This window comes from Schistocerca piceifrons, chromosome 4 (assembly GCF_021461385.2).
Source record: "Schistocerca piceifrons isolate TAMUIC-IGC-003096 chromosome 4, iqSchPice1.1, whole genome shotgun sequence".
Lineage (NCBI taxonomy): Eukaryota > Metazoa > Arthropoda > Insecta > Orthoptera > Acrididae > Schistocerca > Schistocerca piceifrons.
In genome coordinates, this window is record NC_060141.1 from 399,041,357 (window position 1) to 399,058,370 (window position 17,014).

The following is a 17,014-nucleotide window of genomic DNA, read 5'->3' on the forward strand; positions in this document are numbered from 1 at the left end:
CGGGCCATCACACTCTGCCCTCGCTTAAACTACACGTGGACAGCACGCTCACTGATACTGCACGCACCGTGCGTGTGTCTGACTAGCAGTCATTGCTCACCAGGTGACACTTGTTTCGCCTGGACGGGTTTATATTGATAGGAGGTCGGTGGTCATAATGTTCTGGCTGAACAGTGTGTTTCGGATATAGGGATACTACATGACATAACTTTTAGGGTTCCGTACTTGGAACGGCAAAAACCGAAACCTTATGGGATCAATTTCTTGTCCATCTGTCTGTATGTCCGTCCGCCAGTTAGGAATGTTTCTTCTCAGGAACCGGTAGAGTTATCACTTTGAAATTTCTATCAGGTACTGAGAATTATGATCCCTTGGCGAGTTTCTACGTCAACGGAATAAAAAGATACGGGCATTTACGTCACGTATTTTGCTAATCTCACAACACACTCATCGGAACTTATAGGGCACTTTTCTTTCACCTATGATCATGAAATTTTTCAGGAAGCAATGTTCTACAGTACAAGTACGGAAAGAAATCTGAAAATTGATAATTTGTTATTAAATCACACGAAAAAACTATTTTCGTCATTTGTTATCCCACAGGCTTGTTGTCTGTCCGTTGGTTCAGACCTCTCTTTCTTACAAACGGGTAGACGTATTAAGTCGAAATTTATGTCACACACTTAGATCTTTGGTCCCTTGGCGGTGTAAAAACTTCAAGCTTGTAAGTCAATGCAAGCAAAATTTCAAAGCAGGGTGACTCCTTCTGTATTATCGCGAAACAGGGAGAAAGTGTCACGGATGTGATACGCGTGTTGGGGTGGCAACCATTAAAACACAGGCGCATTTCGTTGCGCCGAAATCTTTCCACGAAATATCAATGAGCAACCTACATAGGTAGTAATGATCATCGTAATAAAATAGGAGGTATCAGAGGTCGCACGGAAATATTTAAGTGTTCGTTTTTCCCGCGCGCTGTTCGAGAATGGAACAGTACAAAAGTGGTTCGATGAAAACATTGCCATGCAGTTAATTTTGAATTGTAGAGTGATCATGTAGATGTAGATAAAGAAAAGTTAAGTAAATAAAATGGGTTATAAAATCACTGAAAGGTTAAAATAGTTCAGTGATGCTGGGGCAGTGCTCACTGCTACGAATCCAAATAGGTAACAGATCAGGTCAGGTTTGCCCGAGGACAGCTGCTCCAGTTCCAGCTTCTATCGAGATCCACGAAGATCAGGATTTACACGACTGTAATACTGCCCGTTGCCATGTGCAGAGTACAGACCTGGACTCTTATCTAAAAGACGGAAAGTAAACTTCTGATATCTGAGAATTGCGAATGCTATTCTGAGACAGATTTTTGGACTAGTGAAAGATGGAGACGACTGCAGAAAAAGGAAAACTGCGAATTGCAGGATTTGTACAAATCGCTGGACATTGTGGCTGTGATTAAAGAGAGCAGACTGAAGTGGCATGGCTATGTATTGCGTCGAGAACACCAGCTCACCCGGCAAGTGTGGAACAAGACATCAGGGGTAAAAGACCAATGCAGTGACCGTGACAGAGATAAATTGTCGGTATGAGGCAGGATATGAAATAGGATGAGACTAGCTGGAGAAGAATAAAAGGGGGCTGGGAGAGGGCGACTAGATAGGCCAAAGACCGACTGCGGTTTGTGTGGCCAATCTAGTAGTAGTAGCAGTGTAATAGTAGTAAATAAAAACACAACGTAAGAAGTCACTAGATGTAAGACTTTTAATTTACAGATGTTTCGGAGGCGCTGTCCCACCATCAGATGCTAATTCCTGTTTTTAGTTCAGGTTTCAAAAAAAATGGTTCAAATGGCTCTGAGCACTATGGGACTTAACATCTATGGTCATCAGTCCCCTAGAACTTAGAACTACTTAAACCTAACTAACATAAGGACATCACACAACACCCAGTCATCACGAGGCAGAGAAAATCCCTGACCCCGCCGGGAATCGAACCCGGGAACCCGGGCGCGGGAAGCGAGAACGCTACCGCACGACCACGAGCTGCAGACAGTTCAGGTTTACAGTTCCTGAGAAACAAATAATGTATCTGCAGTCCCGTTCTGCTTCATTGTGATATGTCGGCAGCACTGCACTTGAGAATAATATTTCACTATTTACAAACTTTAGCACGGCTGTATTTCTGCTAAAGTTTGAATCAGTGAATATATTATTCTCAAGTGGAGTGCTGTCGAGGAATGTATCGCAATGAAATAACAAGAGACTGCAGATATTTCGAGTGTTGGATTCTCAGGAATAGTAAACCTACATTAAATACAGCGACTGCCATCTGATAGTGCAGCAAAGCCTCCATCCAGCGTATTTTCAAGTTTTCGCGGCGCAATAAATAATCCATTAAATCCCGTGCGTACAATCACAGAAAGCTTATTCCGTCACCTCATATTCTGGCAGTATACATTTCGGCTAGCTACCGAGCGCGCCGGCAGACTGATGCTACAGTATGCTCTCTGTCCTTTCAAATCCGCAAACCGCGCCACTGCTCTTGCTTCCACAGATACACAAGCGCCACCGATATTACTCGGTGGCAAAGAACATTTCCTCCGTTTCGTCTTATGTGCGCACAGATTAAGAGACGCAGTTCACTAGTGCTACAGCAGTTAGTTCAGACAAGTAACACGAGAAATTAGACGAGTTTTGCTGGAAGAACGTCACAGTTCTGCTGTCATGAATCTGACGTAATTGCTGCTTCATCACTGATGTGTTTTACTTCATATAGTAAACCCAAAACAAAGCATGAAAAAGGAAAAAAAATAGCCCAATGCTAGTAGAAATCACGCACTGATATGTTCCGCACAAACTTAATTATAGTATTGTGAAACATTGCTTCTTACCAAATTTCACGATTCTAGGTCAACAGGACGTACCCTATACGTTTTTGTGAATGAGTTGGCGAGTGTCAAAATATACAGGGGATAGGCAAAATAATGTGAACAGTAGTAGTAATTGCTCATCAGTGTGGGATCCGTACCAGGTCGGGTTGACGGAGGAGATAGAGAAGATCCAAAGAAGAGCGGCGCGTTTCGTCACTGGGTTATTTGGTAACCGTGATAGCGTTACGGAGATGTTTAATAAACTCAAGTGGCAGACTCTGCAAGAGAGGCGCTCTGCATCGCGGTGTAGCTTGCTCGCCAGGTTTCGAGAGGGTGCGTTTCTGGATGAGGTATCGAATATATTGCTTCCCCCTACTTATACTTCCCGAGGAGATCACGAATGTAAAATTAGAGAGATTAGAGCGCGCACGGAGGCTTTCAGACAGTCGTTCTTCCCGCGAAGCATACGCGACTGGAACAGGAAAGGGAGGTAATGACAGTGGCACGTAAAGTGCCCTCCGCCACACACCGTTGGGTGGCTTGCGGAGTATCAATGTAGATGTAGATGTAGATGTAGATGTAGTAATGGGATGGTTGTGTTTGACGATCAACGACGTAGGTAAGGCACGTGTCGCGCTGGACTGTGCATGTTCAGTACGGACTAGGCATCAGTGAAGGTTGTTCACGAGTAGTGCACACTTCGTATTTGGATTCAGAGGCCGAGTTCGACGTGCAGTGAAAGATCTAACAGAGATCCAAAGGGAGCACATTGTGGGGGCCCGATTAGCTGAAGCATCAGTAACCAAGACAGCTAACTTATTGAATGTTTCAAGAGCAATTTCTTTAACAGTCAAGACAGGCTACACAAAACAACGGAAGACATCATCGTGTAAACGTAATAGTGGGCGCAAATCAAAACTAAATGACAAGAGATCGTCGTACACAAACACGAACTGTGTTAAAACAACCCATAACTTAGGCTAAAGTGACTGAAGAGCTCAATAGTCACCTTCGAGACCCCATATCTGTTCGCCGAGAACTCCATAAAGCGAATATCCATGGACAAGCTGCTATACCGAAACCATTAGTGACGACAACCAACACAAAGAAGCGTAAAACATGGTGTCAGGAGCATGAATCATGGATGGCTGGTCAGTGGAAACACGTCATATGGTCCGACGGGTAAACGTTTCCGTTATTTCCAACATTGGGCCGGATTTACGTCTGAAAACGCCAAAAGAAGCCTACAATCCTGATTGCTTGATCCCAACGGTTAAGTACGGAGGTGGAAGTGTGATGGTGTGGGCAGCCATATCATGGTATTATGCTTGTCCCATCATTACTCTCAACGGCCGTGCTACAGCCAACGATTATGTGAAAACTTCAGTTGATCATATGCACCCCATGATTAAGATGTTGTTCCCCAACAATGACGGCATATTTCAGGACGATAATGCACCGATTCACACAGACAGGACTGTACAATAGCGGTATGAGGAGCATGCAACTGGGCTGCCTCGTCTTCCTTGGCCAGTACAGTCCCCGGACTTGAACATTATCGTATATAAAAATAAAAAAAGGGTCAAATGTGTGTCAAATATTATCGGACTTAACTGCAAAGGTCATCAGTCCCTAAGCTTACACACTACGTAACCTAAATTATCCTAAGGACAAACACACCCATGCCCGAGGGAGGACTCGAACCTCCGCCGGGACCAGCCGCACAGTCCATGACTGCAGCGCCTCAGACCGCACGGCTCATCCCGCGCGGCTATTATCGTATCCTTGTGGGCGGTACTGGAGCGCAGACTCTGGAGCAGATTTCCGCCTCCCTCGTTGCTACAGGAGTTAGAAGAGGTTCTGATCGGAGGGTGGCATAACATTCTACTGGAGACTACACAATCATTATATGCCAGTACTTCAAGAAGAGTGGGGGTCCAACCCATTATTAATAAACCATCCCCAAGTACAGGTGTTCATATTATTCTGCCTATCCTCTGTATGATATACTATGGCCGTACATTGGGACTGCATTGATCATAATGTTTCACACCGCCAAGTGACCGTTGACCTCAGTACGTGACATAAATTTGAATTGATACGCCTAACCGTTCTTGAGAAGAAGGTTTCTTAACAGTCGGATAGATATACAGACAGGCATGCAGGTATACACGGACAACAAGGATCATATAAGGGTCCCATCGACGCACAGGTCGCCGAAGTGGCGTCAAATCGAAAGACCTGCACCAGGCGAACGGTCTACCCGACGGGAGGCCCTAGCCACACGACATTTCCATATAAGGGTCCCGTTTTTACCGTCTGAATTACGAATCCCTTGTAATCGAAATTTCTTCATGAGTATCTGCCGAAGTTTCTTAAATGAAGTGGAAGAACTTCTTAAGCGTAGGAACACAAAAGAGAATATGCTGTAATAGCTCAGGCGAAAAGTAACGTCCACAGCAGAAACTGTAAATTACATTTCTTGTTGTTTAAATTATAAAATAATTTAATGTAATGATGATGCAAATAGATTTCGTTTGAAATGCTTGTATATTTTTCTGCAGGTGGTGCTTGTTTCTACTGTGTTGCTACCATTTATTTTCTTCTCTTTCCGAATCGCCGTGATTTCAGTTTCTCCCTCTCTACTCCATATATTCTGCTCGGTGTTTAGTACTTGTCTGGTGCATGCGTGCCAGAGCTCGAAGCTGCGTGTGTGCGCACGGTAATTGTTTCACGGCTAACAGTAGGTTCGCACACAGGTAAATAGTGGGAAAGAAAGGGAGATAAAGCTAAAAAAAAAACGGTGAAAACCTAGGGACAGGGTGTGCGGGAAACGTAGTCAATTAGTCAGCAGTTGATGCAACCGACCGACTGCTATGTGTCACGCAGCCAAAATCCTTTCGACTGGTGCGACAGGTAACAAAGCGCGTTACAGACAAGTCGCTAAGCCGGAAGCTACGGCCCATGAAATATGTCCTCGGACGGCCTTCTCCTCGCCCTCTGCCTCCCTGCCCCTCCCCCTCTGCCTCCCTGCCGCCGTTCCATCCACCCGCCGCGGGCTCCGGACGCGTTATTTACGGCAGGAGCTGCGCCGCTCCAGATTGCCGCCGGTGTTTCGGGCGGACGGGTGGCAGCAGTGGGGTGGCGAGCGCTGCACGCCTCGTGTTATCCTTGCGGGGAATCCCCCCCTCACCTCTCCGCGCCACACCTGCAGATATCGGCGGCCCGCGCAGTGCAGCGCTCCACCCAGGGTCGCCAACTGTCCGGTGAGTTATACTCGCGCCGATAAACTCGGGTCCGGTGCGCCCTGCATCAGCCACACGGACAGCACCGGATGCCGCCCACCGCCCGTCGCTTAATTTTCCGGAAGCACATCCCTCAGGCCTTTCGTTCTGACAGCACACTGAGGCCACATCCGTCGTCCGAGACACGATGAAAGCGACGCAGCGTCAAATTTGTCAGATCCCGAATCTACGTGACTGAACGGAGTCTACGAGGGGAACTCCAGTAGCTAAATTTGTGACCCGCCGGTACCCGCGTTTTATGCCCTGCACCCGCATAATACGAAAAAAGGAAGATTCGATTTTAACGTTCCGTCGACGGCGCGGTGATTCGAGACGGAGCACAAGCTCGGATTTATTTCGAAAGGATGGGGAAGGAAATCGGTAGCGCTCTTTTGAAAGGAACCACGCCGGCAATTGCCTGGAGCGAATTAGGGAAATCACGAAAAACCTAAATCTGGATGACTGGACTCGGATCTGAACCGACGTCCTCCAGAGTGCGAGTCCAGTATGCTGACCACTGCACCACCTCCTTCTGTTGCATATCACTAAGAACGCCTGAGTGACCAGTGAACTAGACACTTGATTAGCAAGACTATTGTTCATCTGTTAATGTATTCTGCAACGAAGACTTTATTTTCTAGCTTTCAGTTAATGTTGTGAAATCTTTATTTTTGTATTTTGAGTTATAAAACACGTCTTCTACAATTGACAGTATTTGTCCTTTGTTTTCATTCTTCACCTAAACACGTTTCGACACGTATGGGTTATCTTCAGTGATCCTCGTTTTACTCTTGTAACATTCAAAACGTCTGGTTGTTTTTCTTTTAGTTTAGATCACAAAACTATAAAATGTGCATGGACTAAAACAGAAAACCAACCAGACTTTTTGTACAATATCTTATAAAAGTCAAACGACGCCCGGTGAAGATGACAAACAAGTGGTGAAACTTCTTTGGATAAGGAAATCGAAGGAAAACGAAAAAAAAAAAATCATTTTGGTTTGCAGGAGACAGTGTTTTGAAAATCCAGATTTAATTCGCAAACACAGGAAAGCGGCAACAGACGCTTCCAGTCCATCAAAACTTTGTCTTTGCGAACACGGAATTTGTTTCTGACAGATATAAACAGTGTAGTACCAACACCACAAGCACGAAGGAACAACTTCATCGTCGTGGACGGCGATTTGACCGTGCTCTCTTTTGAGGTGTGTTGTGGACTGATCAACGAGTTTATCACAGAGGGGCCTTAAGATGGCGCATTGTAGCACTGAAATCGATAGCAAATAGAGCAAGATCTTTGAATTTAGCCGAAGATTGTATTAGTACTCACATAAAAACATGTTAACAGCTAGAATCCCCGATCTATGTAAATATGGATATACTAGAATTCTAGGTTTTCACTTTTTTTTCTCTAATACGTAATGTCCCAGAGTTAAATTAAAAATCATTCCCATTCCAAAATTCTAACAAAGTTTCTCTAAATGTTTCCATTGGTTTCCAAGGCCAATCCCAACATTGGGAAACCCCTGTCAAGTACTCCCAATGGATACTCCTCCTGCGTCCCTAGCACTCGCCTAGCATTTCGCTGAAAAGTCTGTGACTGTACAGTGGGTCATTTCTCGAACAGCCCCTGTAACTAGAAAATGATAAAGCATACAAAAATCAGAAGTCTGAGTAGGATTAGAGTTCTAAGGGTTCCATAGAAACTTAATTATGTATTTAGGTGATAATAACCACACTAGTGGTTCAACGGCCCTGTGCAAATCTTTGTATTTGACGCCACTTTGTCGATTTGTGCGTCCCTAACCTAATCCAGTTATCCAAGCGGGGAAAGGGGAACTACAGTTACAAAAGTGGAAAACAGACACGAAAAGTGTCTTGAGCATTGTTCAGTAAGATGTTAAATGACTCTCGAGGAAAAACAGTGACGTAGAATGGTTACGATGGTCGTTATGGCGATCATAGCTCTGATTTATCGACGGTTACTGCCTCGCTCGAGGCACTGAATTCACCATATTGCCAGCTCCCTCATTTCACACAAATTGAGAAACAAACAAGGCAAGGTGACCTTCTCGTACAGCGTAACGCGCAGAGTGCTAACTTGCGAGACTGAGAGATGGACCCAATACGGACCGAATTCTCCTGTCGGATTCTCCTGATAGGCGGTTTCCCGATCTCGTTTAGGCAAAAGCCGGGCTGGTCGCCACCTATCGCCAAGGGGAATACTATACACAAACAGTTAAATTGCCATGACATACAGAGCAAACTTACACGATTCACACACAAAGGGTGCACACGCCTTCCATTCCTTTGACTACCTTGACGACTGTAATGTCACGAGCGGTGTCCGGCGACAAAGTAAGTTAATAAAATAAAATTTGCTAAATTCTGGCAAGGCAGACCGCATACTGAACGGCATAAACGCTAGGGAAAGTAAAGGACAAATATGTTTTTCTTTTTTGCCAACCAACGACTTTGAACGTTAATGCAGTGGTAATAATAGTGATCGCAATGAGCACAATTAGTTTCAACATTGAAAGTAGCTATGCTAGAACCCCTGGCACACGGGGAACAATTCCAACGTGGGCTACGTGAGATGTTTAGAAGACATGAGGTAAGTACATCTCTCTTCAGACAATCAGCGAATTATTGACAGCACTCTGTTAAAATTTACTTTTGCAATTTATCCATTCTTTTCAAAGTCCAAGAATCGTTCCACGGACAGTGTCAATTTCAATAATAAAAAAAAACCTTTTGGGTGACAGGCCGTTCTCTTACGAAACGCCAAAGCAATAAGAGAGACGTTTCTGTCGTCTTTGCAGCCATTGTCTAAACTGCGAGTGATGGCGATGTATTATGCCGATATGTATAGGGAAGACCATCCGTAGAATTGCTGGTGACGTCGGTTGTCACCTGACAACCGAAATAAGACAACATACAAGCTAAGTCAGCTACCCCTACCACCGTTATTTTATGCAACCTGCAATGCTATGCCTGCAATTCATAAACACCACGCGAAATTTCTATATTCTCTCGCTCTCTACACGCAAAATTCGTACAAAACTGATCTTCAAACGCACCTCCACTTCCACACTCACCAGTCAGGATTTCTATTATGCTGTTCGCATCACTTCCTCCTACCACTGTACAAAATGCTCCAGCTGCACGGGCTATTTCCGATATTCGACCTTTTTTGGTCTCTATTGATTGGGCGATTACGCCAGCATCATAGTCGGCTATTTCGTTAACATTATTAATTTAAACGTGCCTGTGAGGGTAATGAAGGAGAAACGACTTCTGTAAACGTTATCCTAAAACTAATTACGTTAAAAATTCAATCCATACTTAACCCTTACAAGCACAACAGTTTCATCGTCAAAAGGCCTGAGGAGTACAACGATGTAATTTTTCATTTCATGCCGTTAAAATTTTACACAGTCGTTAGTTTTACAATTTGTAAGTGCTCGACTAAGCTGGTGGCGTAATAAGGCCAGTCAATGAATACCAAAGAATGTCGAATGTGGGAAAGAACTCGTGCAGTCGCAAATTTTCGTACAGTGGTATAAGGGAGTGCCACGAACAACATACTGGAAATCCTGACCGATGAGGGCTGAGTGTGGGAGTGGGGATCAGTTCGAACGTCATTTTTTAAAACCTTTCTTGAATAACTCGGAAACTGTGGCCACTAGCGAAAATATATCCTGCTACAAAATTTAACAACTTTAAATTTCCTACAAAAAAAGGTCCTCTTCATTTTTTCTGTAGGACCAGAAGTCTCCACGTAGTGAGCGAGAGAATATGAAAAGTCTCGTGTGCTTTTTGAAGACCGTATGCAACACTGCGCGTTGCATAGAACGACAGCGGTAGGGGCAGTTGAATCAGTCTGTGTACAAGGAAGACCATTCCCAGAATTCAGCAGTTTAGTCGCCCAGAAGAAGGCTGCTCGAAGGACGATCGTAATGTCAGCGTTCTAATTGTTCGTCATGATTGCATCGTACAATGCAAAATAATTTTAAAACAGTTTACGGGAACCACAGAGGACGTGCATCAAAATGGCACGAGTAGGATTCGAACTCAGTTCCTTCTAAATGAGTACACTTTTCTTCCACTAGCTGCTTATATTTTATGACCCACCGTCTAATTTCTTATGGTGGGTCGTATGTTGCCACTTAGCCGCTGTGACTGGGTCCGGGGTCCGGAGTGACTGAAAGTAACACCACCCCGGCTCCCGTCCCCACTCACACCGTTGCCCGTGTCCCGCCACGTGGAGGCGGGCTCTATTTGTTAAGATCCATTTGATATCTTTTTTTTTGTGCAGCATTAGAAAAACTTATAACTAATACAAAATCAAATAAGATATTAATAAATGAGTACAGCGGTGTCAAGTGAAGAATCCCCCCCCCCCCCCCATTTCGGTATCAGAGTTAGAGAAAAAGCTGAAGGTGACGATGGTAGTACGCGCCGCTGGATACCTCTGTAACAGGGACAGCAGAAAATGAGTCCCGTTGGCAGGATAGGCCTTGGACAGCGGATGCTGGGGAAGTAGCGCGTGGTGCCGGCGTCGCCCGCCAGGGGCGCTGCTAGTCGCGGCGCGGCGCGGACACGCGTGGAGGATTTAGCGGCGCTGGCGGGCGGCTCGTAATTTTGTTTCCCGTGGTATTTATTCGCCGCCCTGTTTGTCGGCGGCGCCAACACATTTTTTTTTTGGCACGCATTGTGTGGGGGGGCGCAGTCCGTAGCGCGAGCTTCCGGTGCGTTCGCGACGGGCTCTCCGCTCCGCCGGTGCGTGCGTCTGCGTGTGTATGAGCGCGTGTGCGTGTGCGTGTGCGAGCTCACGCAGCTCGCCCACAGCGTAGGACGGATGCCGCTCATCAGGCGACGAGCTGGCTTGCCGCACACGCGTCTGGGTGGAAAAAATAGGTGCGGGAGACCGCAACGTGCCGTTTACGATGTGTCATGACGGCGCCGCCACCTCAACTTGGCACCGAGCAGCGGATCTGCGCACAGTGGGCCAACTCGCTTCAAAACCAGGACATAATGGGAAAAACGTCCTTTTCAGATTCTTTCGGTCGCTGATTGGGTATCCGATGTCATAATTACAAAATTCAAAATGACAGAACTGATTTGGTGGATAAAAAATTGTAAATTTTGTGGATACGAGTAAAACCTCGGGGAATATTGTCACGTCGGTGATAACGAATTAAAATTCGACATTGCTGTACTGAAATGTTTTATTCCATTTTTACATTTTTCAATCGAAATCATGGTCACAATCGTCGTTTGTGTCATTACTGCTTACAGAAGTGTGTCTGTCGGGTTGTCCACTAGGAGATGGTTCTAAAAGCAGATCTTTTACCTCAGGTGACATCTGCCCATCTTCGTCAATCGTCATTTTCCGAACTCTCGAGATGAAAGGATCCGATGATGTCAGAGGCGGATGGAGTACGACATGCATAGTTTTCTCACAGGAAATTTTGCGTGTAAAATCTTCTCAGTTACGCCATTTTTTTCAGAGTTCTTGATACATATGTTTTACTTCCGGAATTCTCTGCACAACATTTAAATAGTTGTGCAACATTTCACGTAAAAAATATTACTCGGCAAATGGTAATCTCGCAAAATTTTTTTTGCCAATTTGCGACAAAAATTATGATCACAATTCCGTATAGTTCCAAGAACTCTGTAGAAAACCATAATGACATTTCTGCGTAGGTACTAATAGTTTATGAGATAACTGCAATAATGAGGGACCAATTTCTACCGTGTGGCACTGGCTCACTGTAGAAAAAATATGACCGTCCACTAAAACCGGACAAATATATGTACAGAAATGCCGGCCGGGGTGGCCGAGCGGTTCTAGTCGCTTCAGTCTAGAACCGCGTGACCGCTACGGTCGCAGGTTCGAATCCTGCCTCGAGCATGGGTGTGTGTCATGTCCTTAGGTTAGTTAGGTTTAAGTAGCTCTAAGTTTATGGGGACTGATGACCTCAGAAGTTAAGTCCCATAGTACTCAGAGCAAATTGAACCATTTTTTATATACACAAATACATTTTAACTCGTTGACTATACTACACTCCTGGAAATGGAAAAAAGAACACATTGACACCGGTGCGTCAGACCCACCATACTTGCTCCGGACACTGCGAGAGGGCTGTACAAGCAATGATCACACGCACGGCACAGCGGACACACCAGGAACCGCGGTGTTGGCCGTCGAATGGCGCTAGCTGCGCAGCATTTGTGCACCGCCACCGTCAGTGTCAGCCAGTTTGCCGTGGCATACGGAGCTCCATCGCAGTCTTTAACACTGGTAGCATGCCGCGACAGCGTGGACGTGAACCGTATGTGCAGTTGACGGACTTTGAGCGAGGGCGTATAGTGGGCATGCGGGAGGCCGGGTGGACGTACCGCCGAATTGCTCAACACGTGGGGCGTGAGGTCTCCACAGTACATCGATGTTGTCGCCAGTGGTCGGCAGAAGGTGCACGTGCCCGTCGACCTGGGACCGGACCGCAGCGACGCACGGATGCACGCCAAGACCGTAGGATCCTACGCAGTGCCGTAGGGGACCGCACCGCCACTTCCCAGCAAATTAGGGACACTGTTGCTCCTGGGGTATCGGCGAGGACCATTCGCAACCGTCTCCATGAAGCTGGGCTACGGTCCCGCACACCGTTAGGCCGTCTTCCGCTCACGCCCCAACATCGTGCAGCCCGCCTTCAGTGGTGTCGCGACAGGCGTGAATGGAGGGACGAATGGAGACGTGTCGTCTTCAGCGATGAGAGTCGCTTCTGCCTTGGTGCCAATGATGGTCGTATGCGTGTTTGGCGCCGTGCAGGTGAGCGCCACAATCAGGACTGCATACGACCGAGGCACACAGGGCCAACACCCGGCATCATGGTGTGGGGAGCGATCTCCTACACTGGCCGTACACCACTGGTGATCGTCGAGGGGACACTGAATAGTGCACGGTACATCCAAACCGTCATCGAACCCACCGTTCTACCATTCCTAGACCGGCAAGGGAACTTGCTGTTCCAACAGGACAATGCACGTCCGCATGTATCCCGTGCCACCCAACGTGCTCTAGAAGGTGTAAGTCAACTACCCTGGCCAGCAAGATCTCCGGATCTGTCCCCCATTGAGCATGTTTGGGACTGGATGAAGCCTCGTCTCACGCGGTCTGCACGTCCAGCACGAACGCTGGTCCAACTGAGGCGCCAGGTGGAAATGGCATGGCAAGCCGTTCCACAGGACTACATCCAGCATCTCTACGATCGTCTCCATGGGAGAATAGCAGCCTGCATTGCTGCGAAAGGTGGATATACACTGTACTAGTGCCGACATTGTGCATGCTCTGTTGTCTGTGTCTATGTGCCTGTGGTTCTGTCAGCGTGATCATGTGATGTATCTGACCCCAGGAATGTGTCAATAAAGTTTCCCCTTCCTGGGACAATGAATTCACGGTGTTCTTATTTCAATTTCCAGGAGTGTATTAAGGTAGTAGGTGAGCCATTTACAAAATTGCAAACAAGCAGAGAAAATTTTGTACCTTACGACTTCGGATAATATCGGTAGTAATTTAGTTTTAAGTAGATATACCTCAATTCACTGGTTAATAATAAAAAGTTGGAAACATATCTTCCAGAGTGCTCCCCATCTTATTTTGGTAACAAGAATTAGGCAAGAACGCTGTCTTCTATTAGACAGGCCACAAAAACAAATCTGAAAAATGTGTCGTTATCTGATTCACTGTTTAACGTCAACTATCGCGGCACGTACCGTATCGACTTGAGACTGGAATGACACTGCAGCACTGGGCAAGGGCAAGATTTGGCGGGACTTAAGACGGAACGAGCACTTTTCTTTCCCGATCTGTCCAGGTTTTAAGCGGTTTGTGTTGCCGGCCGGTGTGGCCGTGCGGTTCTAGGCGCTTCAGTCTGGAACCGCGTGACCGCTACGGTCGCAGGTTCGAATCCTGCCTCGGGCATGGATGTGTGTGATGTCCTTAGGTTAGTTAGGTTTAAGTAGTTCTAAGTCCTAGGGGACTGATGACCACAGATGTTAAGTCCCATAGTGCTCAGAGCCATTTTTTAAGCGGTTTAGCTCACAGTGAACGCGCTGGTATCAATTGCTTTCTGGATCCCATGGGCACTGTTATCTTCGTTGGGTAGCCACGGAGCTTCCGTGATATTTTGAATAGGAGGAAGGAGGCAGTCACGAGTTCAGGCTTTGAATTAGTCATTGAAACGAATCCGTTCGGATCTGTGGGTAGTACAGGAACCATGAATGGCAGCTAAGAGAGCGTATTCTGAGGAGAAAGCTCCTTGACAGAGAATTCCGAGGGGCAGCGTATACGGGCGCTCGCGTGATGTAGCTGTCAACGCCGAGGACAAGAGAGCTCGTCTGTAATTGCATTAGCCACTGCATCCTCCATTCTCTCCTCGTTAACCTTCCGATTCATGGCCAAGGCCAAGCCAGGGAGGACGGTGGCAGCTGCACACGACGGGCGACACGTATCTGGTCGAATCACACAGTACAGGGCACTATGAGCTACAGCACGCCACTGTGACGAAGCGTATTTCGTCTCAAGTCCTCTACTCATCTTGAGGTGGTAGATGTAATTAAAGTGCAGTTACTCACAAGGGTCCAATGCGGGCTGCAATTATCGTATGGCAGAGAATTTTGGTTGATACTCTAATGCGTTAATGCAGAACCGATTTACCCTGAAAAAAAAAAAAAAAAGCTGGTTCCAATTTTGGCCACCAGGTGCAAGTCAATGCAAGAAAGACATATAGAAATTTTCCATATGTCGTGGCTTAGGAACGGGATACGGGCGGAAAAGATTAATCACGAGAGAAAGACATAACGTTGATTTTATTATTAACCGCCACTTACGCATTTTATTCAACATGAAGACCGGAGACGTCGACGAGATGCTATACAGTGCCAGTTTTGCGCCTGGTGGCCAAAATTAGAACTAGTTTCGCATTAACGCATTTACGTATCTACTAAGTTTCATTGTCCCTGCGACAATTACAGCCCATACTGGACCTCAGTGAGCAGATTTACTTTAATTATAACCACCCGGTATCTATGCATGTAGTACATCCAACATCCTCGAACTATGTTGCATCTTTAACAATCTTTGTCTGCCACAATAATTTTTTCTTTCATCTGCTGCTTCCAGACAAACTCACTGCTGCCATATCCTCTTTTAAGTATCTTCTCCTGGTAAAAGTTATCCATAGACTTGTTTCTTCTTATTAAAAGAACTTTCTCATTCCGGAATTTATCTAAGAAACTAGCTTCTAGCATTACCACAACTCCTTCCACTTCTTTACACTTTTTTTTCAGTCCACATGTGACTTTATTTCAGTGATGATCTCCAAACGACATTTTCAGAAATATACGTCGCAATTCTAGATGAGGAAATGTTTCACCAGGTGCACCGATTGGCTTCATATGTTCCCCTTGGTACAATAGACATGTGTAGTCAAGCTTTCCAGACTTTGGACTGTTTTTTTCATTTCCTTCTGACGAGTCTTATAAATATTTGTTTGTTTTTATATTCGCGAAGCCAAATATATAACTACATTACTCTTTATCACTTCGGTTTTTGTTTTGCTTGTTCTCAACCCAACCGAGTGCATTAGTTCTTCGAAACTCTTACTTTCTGCCGCCAACGTTGCGTCGTGTTTGAAGCTTAAGGGGAGCCGGAGGTGCCTATGCTGCCCATGTTAAAATCACTAAGTTTGAGGAACATTTATGAATAAACTACCAAATAGAAAAATTTGAACTTTTTTAACATATAGAGTGGTTTAGTATTGCAGTTATGACAGAGGGATTTTGGAGTATCTTTTCTAGTTTCCTTCCAATTATTTTTTTTATTAATGACCCAAATTTTTTTACAAATAATTGCTTTATAATTAAACTGAAATAAAACTACTGAACATATTGCCAAATGGCTGTGTTACAATGTAAGTTTGACCACTAGGAGTGCTGTATAAAAATTTCATCTCTCTAGCTTGACTGGATTTAGAGAAAATGTTCCCTATATTCGAAAAATTCTAATTTACGGGAAATGGCTATCAAAGTTTCTGAATACATTCCTGCACTATAGGATGGATTATCAGGGTCTTCCTCTTCATCCTCCAAAAGCTTCCTCTTCTGTCTTCTTTTCTGGCCTGTTGTTCCATCATACTTGATATGTCTTTCTCTTCTTTCTGCTCCTCTTATCCTTTCTCTGTCAATATTTCTTAGTGATCGTAAAGTGTTCACCCCAGCTATAAATCCTAATGCCTTCAGAACTTCACACTTCACACTGTTCCCTTGGTTGTAGGTTGCTATTGCATCATAAATGCCAAAGTGCAGTGTTTTTATGCTTACAAACACCCTTTTAGGAATCACTTTCCAAATCAAATTGTTTACGCTCTCATTAGGATTCTGCGTCTTTCCGTGTAGACCAAAAAAAATGGTTCAAATGGCTCTGAGCACTATGGGACTCAACTGCTGTGGTCATAAGTCCCCTAGAACTTAGAACTACTTAAACCTAACTAACCTAAGGACAGCACACAACACCCAGCCATCACGAGGCAGAGAAAATCCCTGACCCCGCCGGGAATCGAACCCGGGAACCCGGGCGTGGGAAGCAAGAACGCTACTGCACAACCACGAGATGCAGGCTCCGTGTAGACATTTGTGTAACAATTCTGGCTGTGCTAAGTCATGAAAAATTGGTTTTATTACATTTATCACAGTTGCTGGCAAACCATGTTTGTGATCATAGTCCTTTTTTGCATTATATTTGCACCAGGAATCTTTTGGGCACAGGCTGTGTTGAGGGTATTCATTTGAAGAGGCAG